A 7885-nucleotide genomic window follows, 5' to 3' on the forward strand; every position below is an offset into this window, starting at 1 on the left:
GTCCTGCGCCTATATTGGTTAACTATCTACAACTGTCAAACATACATAATGTTTAAATGAATACAAGGACATTTCCAGTGTGTGCATGTCATTATTTCATATCTTGGTTAAAACACATTAGAATTCCATTTTTATTTAGTACAGGGGGCAAAGGTATACTTTTATATTCAGTAAAATGCAAATATAAAACTCAAAACTAATATAAAAATTGCAAACAAAGTGTGACATGACCTGTACACAAACGGTCAGCCAGGGTCCAGCCATGCAGAAGCAATATCCTTCATCATTCTGCAGTCACCTGTATACTTAAGGTTCATTTACAATTTCCCGTCTGGTATCCATCCAGCCGTTCTGGACTTCATGTTCTGTTTATGTAGTTTCTTTCTTTTTCGCTCCCCAAAGCTTTTAAGAGTCCTCTAATCATACATAATTAATCAGGATTTTCACTTAAATGCACTGCATTTCTCACTCTCATTATTACTTAAGAGGCTGCTCTTTAAGGCTTGAAAATCCCCGCTGTTCTGTTGATCATATTGTTTATGAAGCCAGATGTTCTAACAAATGATGACTTGTGTCTAAAAATACACAAAACATTTTTCACATTTTGCTTTTTTTGTTCAGGCTTAGACAGTATTGCACTACTTTGCATAAAAGCTTTAATTTTGTGTGCTTAAAATGTAACATTTTAGTGTATATTGAGAACAGGTCCTCGTGCATTGCAGTTTTAATGAGTACTGAAGTTTGCTTTGAGTATCGTGCCCTGTAATAATGCGCATACTGTGTAACGGCTGGTTTGTCTGCTCAGTTATTGGTGGTCTCTGCTGATGGAAAACTTTTTGAAACTGGCTCTTGTCTCCCACACTGCTTTCTCTCTCTGTGAGTTTACATTACTGGTCTCCATGAAGGGACTCTCCCTCTACAACTCATTTCTCTCAAAACACTTCATTTTCTGAAAAAGTGTGCTTTTTTCTCTTTCTTTTTTTTTTGTCTGCATCAGGAGACTGTGTCGTTTGACCACATCTGAAAGCAATGGTGCCTCAGAAAAATGACTTCCTCCATGACAGGCCCAGAGACATTTCAGCCTTTTACCTCAAGGTATGAACATTAGTGGACATGTTCTACAGCATTGTAATGGCTACGGTAATGACTGTGTACACCACAAATGACCCAGCGCAGAAAAAAGACACCATTCAAAAAAAGGAAGATACATATCATGCTACACTAAACCTTAAGAAGTTGGTTTTCTTGTATACACTGTATTTTTTGACCTTTTAGATCATCTAATCAAAGGACCACAGCTGAATCAGCAGGATTAAATGCACAAAGTTTCTCATTAATTCCCTAAAACCCACTGAACATGAGGAATAATCATCTCCATGATCAAGCACTGAAACTAGTAAATGTGAAAGAACATGCACAACATGAAAACAGCTAAAAATGCAGTAGCCTCTCATCCTGTGCACACACCAGCTTTTTCACTGTATACAACTCCAGCCAACTGTAAGTATAAATGGAAGAGGCAGAGATGAATAATACATATGAATTACCTTCATGCAGGCAAGGGCTTTTTTTCTCCTCCCCTCTCTTGCTGCAAGAACATCATTTTTAGCAACAATAAAATAAAACCACAGGTACTGTGGGTGAACAGCAATGCGGCAATAGTTACAGGGGCTTCAAAAGGTGTTACAGTACTTTCATGAAGGTGTTAAATTGTGTTTAACTGCAAAACACAAGAGTAATGAAAGTCTTTGAGATGTAGAAAATTATAGCTTCAAATCCTGCTTTTTTCTGTTATTAAGGTTTGTTTGTACTGTGAGAGCATATGTTGAGGTACTGTTTTCACAATCGTTCTTCTCCCTCACTCTTCTTGTAAACACACTTTCTCTAAACTAAATAGGACAGTTGTTTTGCTTGTCAGTGTTGAGGGAGCAGATAATGACACATGGTGAAAATGCGAATCCTTAATCCCAACGTAAACAAAAGTATGTTCCAGACAGCGAGACGCAAACACACAAATCAAAAACAAAACCTTATACCGAGACTCTCTCAGCTTGCTTGACTGTGTTAATAAGGAAAGTTTTGCAGACATTCCTATGGAAAAAATTACAGAGAGTGACAGTGGAGTGCAATAAATATGCAAAAACATTTGGACCACCCTACTTTATGAATAATTGAGAATGTAAATAGGTCATTTTTTTAAACACTTCTCAAACTGCGCAAAAATTAGCTCTTTTTTTTCTTTTTTTCCCTTATATCTTTTGAATATAAGTGATACTCACTGTCCTTTTTCATTATGATGGCTGATATTTTCCCTTAATTTTTGTGAACTACACCCAGCCCAACTTCAATTCATGTAGCACCTTTCAAAATTAGCAACTACAATTGCTTCACAAAGAGAAGAAACTCACAGAAACAATTATGACAGCAAGGCAAAGTACTTAAAATGTACATTTGAGCCATTAAAGCAATAAATAAAAAGTATATGTGATACTGACCAATACTTTGCTTTATACTATCTATCTATCTGTCTATCTATCTATCTATCTATCTATCTATCTATCTATCTATCTATCTATCTATCTATCTATCTATCTATCTATCTATCTATCTATCTATCTATATATATATATATATATATATATATATATATATATATATATATATATATATATATATATATATATATATATATATATATATATATATATATATATATATATACATAGATACATAGATAGATATGCATATAGATATATATAAAACAAGAGGGTGTAGGTTTTAAGGACTATACCATAAGTAGGCCATGAGCTGTAGGTGGTTGAGTTCGACATATTCACCCACAGAAATACATTTACACCGAAGTGCATTTAATGTTTGACCTTTGGAAAAAGAACAACACAATGTGGAGCAAGTAACACCCTTTAAAGTCCTCATACTCTCACCACTCTTGCATGCAGTCCAACATGTTAGCTTGCTTTGATACAGTTTGCCGAACAGAGCTAAACAAAACAAATAAGTGAAGCATTCAGGGTATTTTATGTATGCACTCAGAGTGTTAGACAGATGCAGATTCTGATTTGCAGATAGAGCTGGGTAAAAAGTGAAGGGGCCACAAGAGTTAGAGAAATGTACTTTTGGGCAATATGGGCATCTGAACACATTTTATGCCGTTTATCCTAATTTTGTTGTCATTCTTTATTTATTTACAAAAAAATGAGAAATGGCAGGTGATTCAAGAAGAAAAGTTTGTTAAATGACAGCAGGATTTACCCTCTGGGAACCTAGATTGTCTAAAGTCCACAACAATCCATTCCACAGCCATTGAGATATTAACAAGTTACCAACAGACTGTCTTCCATAGACCTCTGCTGTGTATATGAAACATCTGTCTCCATAGGAGCTGACATACATCACAACAATAACACCAGATTGATGATACAACATTCCACTGACTCACAAACCTTCATTTTAAACCATCAACAGTTCCTTGTAGATTTCAGTGTCCTCTTTGTCTATTCACAGACCGTTATGAGGTCTGACTTAGAGCATGTGAAAGAGTAGCTCTCAGGTCTCTGTGGTTTCACTCTCCCCCTTGCAGTCAGCAGACCCTGATTGCAGTTAGTGCTGTTGAGAATCATGTAACCTTTATGGGATGGTTTCAAAGATGACTCATAGGCAAGCTAATTTTAGAGGGCTTTGTGCTTCACGTTGGCCTTGAAGTATACAATTATAAAACATGAAACAGAGTGACACAGACAAAGAAAGAGACACGCTCAGCTGCTGTGCACAATGAAAGTCGCATGTTGAGTCTCAGTGGAAAATAGAGGGGGGAAACAGCCTTGAATTTTTCAGTGAATTTTGAATATTTAGATGTGCTTGACATGATTTACACTGCTGACTGGTTCCTGACTGATCAGTGGTTTTACTACAGTTTTATGAAGACCTGACACACATATGCATCATATAAAGTTTGATGGTTTTGTTGGGTCTGCTCTGCATTTAGAGGTAGTAACTGAAGACAGATGTAAATTGGCGAACCTCTCTGAGGTGTAAAATAAAACCGCCATGAAGAAAACTGAAAATTGTGGTGATATAAAGGGTTCATTGGGTAACAGTTCTTGGGACGGTACACAACAAATTTGCCTTATATCACACTGTGGTTCTTGTTCTAGTGTCAACAAATGCTAGATCAGGCAGTGTCCGCAGAAAAAATATTTAGCCATAGTTCATGTGCTGGGTTTTGTTTCAGGTCAGTCACATTTTGTTAGCAGCAACATTTCTGTTGTCCTTGTTCAAAACAATGGACTCAGATACATGGACAAAAATAAAGAAACTAAATTGTTAAAAGATATCATTTTCTAATAGGTTTATTTCCCTTTCTGATTGATTTGAAGATTCAAATATCACATTTTGATTTTGTTTAATTTTGGCGGAAAACAATGTGATAAATGACAATAACATGCAGTTTTAACAGGGCTGTCAGTATTAACACCTGAAGGTTGAAACGGACAGGTTCGAAATTTATGCCTTTCTTATTATCAAATAAGTGCTATTTTGTTCCTTTCAGCACACCATAGTTAAGCTTAAGCAGCATCTTCCTGCTTCCTTCTGCTGTTTGCGATGAAAATGAATGATCAGTGCTCTTTTGGATGACACATTTCAAAAAAAGACGTTAATATCACTACACTACTTTGAGTTTGAGCTGCCATCTATGAGCTTATTCCTTTATTAGGAGGATGTAACTGTGGATAGGGCAGGAAACAGGGAGAATGAGTGGGGCGCCACAAGACTAATCAGCATCCCATTAATCAATTTTATAGTAACTTGTCTTTATCTCATTAATGTAATACTTACAGCCTAACTTTTGATTGAGAAAATAGACTTTGATATTGGTCTGAAGAAATCGCCTGTTGGACAGAGTCTGATAGGTTTGGTCAAAAGTGAATTGAAATGTCAGCACTGTGTGGGTTTCATACTGTCACACTGAGACACATCAGAGACATGCAGTTTGTAAGACCTGTTTCTGTGACATTTTAAAAAAGACTTAAAAGAAGAGAGTTATTGCAAAAACATGAGATGCAAAAGGTTGTTTGAAAACAGACTCAACAAATATGATTTTCACTAGGTGCATCTCTCTAATTTGCACAAAGTTTTCACAGTTTTAATTATAAACTTGAAATACTCTGTAGAAAAGGGAGTTATGTGGAATTCTTCTCAGTTTTTCAGTATTTCAGTGTTCAGCTTGGCCTTCACAGACTACGGCCAGATGTTTCTGCATTTTAAGAGTCTATAATGCACTGAGGAACACCATAGACCTTTTGAAAATAATGAAATGAAATGGTTGAACAGTGAATTTGCATTCCTCACCGCCTTAGTTTTATTGAAATGCTTTGTAATCCAACTCTGTGAGTTTTACATGCATTATATTCTGTAAACCAAAGTTAATGTGGAGTTTTTTTCAGTACAGATGAGTTTATTTCTTTTATATTTTGCAAACATCTAACAATGTGCTTATCATGTGGCACTGTCAACTGCATAAAGGGAATACATGTTGGATTATTTGGTCATACTAAGTTAACATTGGCTGTTAGTTTATAATCATTGTTACATTCAGAAAGAATATTTGTCTTTGTGACTTTGTTATCAACAGACAAAGACAGAGAGAGTGAGAGCTGCTGAGTGCTGACTGAAAACAAAAACACCAGAATAAACCACAGCTGAGTGTCTGACCTTTAGCAGCAAACAGAGACACGGTACTGTCACCTGGAGAAAACACTGCTGATTAACAGGACTTATCCCCCATCACTACACATAAATGCTACCTGGCCACTGATATTTGTGGTTTCTGAGTCAGATGTCAGGAACAACCAGATTCAAACTGACAGCATGAGGGAGAGGGCTGGCTTTGTATTAGCTGTAAGTGTCTCAATATGAAACTTAAGTCAAAGTGAAGAGCATGCTCTTTGTGAGCTGCAGCAAAATCAATCTGGAGAAACTGCAGGTGAATTTACTCTGGTTTTTGTCATATTTCCCGCAGTGACAGCAGCATTATACAATATTTTACTACTGTAAAAGTTGCACTTGGTCAATGTAAGTACCAGACATCTCGAGAGTAATAAGATGTTATATTATTTATATAATTAAAGAATGTAACGAGAACTACAAACAGTGAATGTAATAAAATAAGGATAGTTAAAGTATTATGAATAATAAAAGGGTTCAGAAGCCCTCAGTTTAAGATAGCTCAAAATTAAGCATTATACATTGATGGAGGTAACTGCTCCTTATCCCGTCTTTTTCATTTTTTAGCTGTAGCCAATGTGTACTTTTTGAAGCCTTAACTAATGACATTAAGCACGTAACGCACAAGCGGCAACCTCCATTCTGAGAATATGAGACAATGCAGAAGTGCTAAAATCTGCTGTTTCTCGAGTGTTCGCTTGAGGCTGGCTCTGGAAGTCGCGGAAGTCACATTCACACCAAGCCAAAAAAAAGCCATTTTCAAAGCAGAAATTAACCTATTTACAGCCTGGTTCAAAAAAATGTCTCCTGTCTGAGTCGCTGATTTTACTATTGGCTCCCACTGTACGGGGGTGATTTTTTTTCTAACGCAGCCGTTCAGAGGATATTAAGATTGCTAGCTCCCCCAATAAGAGACACAGCTGAGGGTCACGTGACTGCCCTATGGCTGTAGGCGAAGCCCTTGCCACTACCAATATGGCCGCTATAGCCAATGTGCTTCATTTTCCGTTTAAGAAACAGACGGGTGTTGTCGGAGAGACAACGTCCATGTTTTATACAGTTGATGGTAACGCATTGTCATGTCTTTCTTGGTTTGAACTGCAATGCCCCACATAAGTATGCTCTGCTTTAACACTACTTTGCTTTGACTGAACGCCCCCCCTAGGACAAAGTCGTACCTCTTGCTTTTGGTTCTTGAAATTACTAATCTGTATTTACTAAAAAAAACAACTCTTTTTTTAAATTATTTGTTTGCGTCTGATAGATAAAGCTTTTCAAAATTTGATACAATTAAACTTTTGCAATGATACCCCAGAATGGGATTTAACATCCCATCACAGCATTGCGGGAGCACTAGAGGCCTGGATAGTAAACACACAGCAGGAGCACAATGTACACACTCAGACAGAGATACACATATGCTGTTCTGCTCTGCCAGCTCTGACGGCAAACATCGCCCCCTATTCTATGACCTCCTCGAAGGGAGGATCAGGGCAGAATAACATTGCCCCAACTTAATGCCTCTTATATTGCATTCTGCCAACGAGCAGTAACAACATTTTAAATATCTCACTTTGAAATGGCAGTATGTAAAAGCCAACTATTTATTCTGTTTCATAACTGACTAAAAACTCCTCATCAGGGCTTTAATGTCTGTTTTACACAAATGAAAGCAGCATAATACTTTTTACAACAGCACTTTAAAAAAGAAATTAAAACCAACAACTCTTGAAGATCTTTTTTGATGTAATGAATCCAATGAGAAGTTTTGTTGTTGTTGTACTTTTAAACTATCTGACTTCTCTTGGTCTCAGGCTGGCCATTGGAGATGCTGCAGGTATGGGGCACTCCTCAGAGGTTGTGGTCCTTTGGAAAGAGCACAGAATGTAAAAGGCTAACACATCTTTTACAGCTATCATTTATAAACAAGCAAATGTGTGTTTCTTCTATACATTTAATGGCTGTTCCATCTTGCGTTTCGTGCTAGTGAATACTGTTGCAGGAAGTGGTTGTGGTGACAGGATGATCAGTTAACTGTTAACTGTGCACTATTGGACTGGACTGACCTCTATAAGGTCTAAAGATAAAAAAACACTCCCTGATTGTCCCAGCAGGGTCTCTGTAACCTCCCTTAAAATACACT

This window comes from Halichoeres trimaculatus, unplaced genomic scaffold, assembly GCF_033239565.1.
Source record: "Halichoeres trimaculatus isolate MK-OKI-2021-1 unplaced genomic scaffold, fHalTri1.1 fHalTri1_scaffold_1, whole genome shotgun sequence".
Taxonomy (NCBI): domain Eukaryota; kingdom Metazoa; phylum Chordata; class Actinopteri; order Labriformes; family Labridae; genus Halichoeres; species Halichoeres trimaculatus.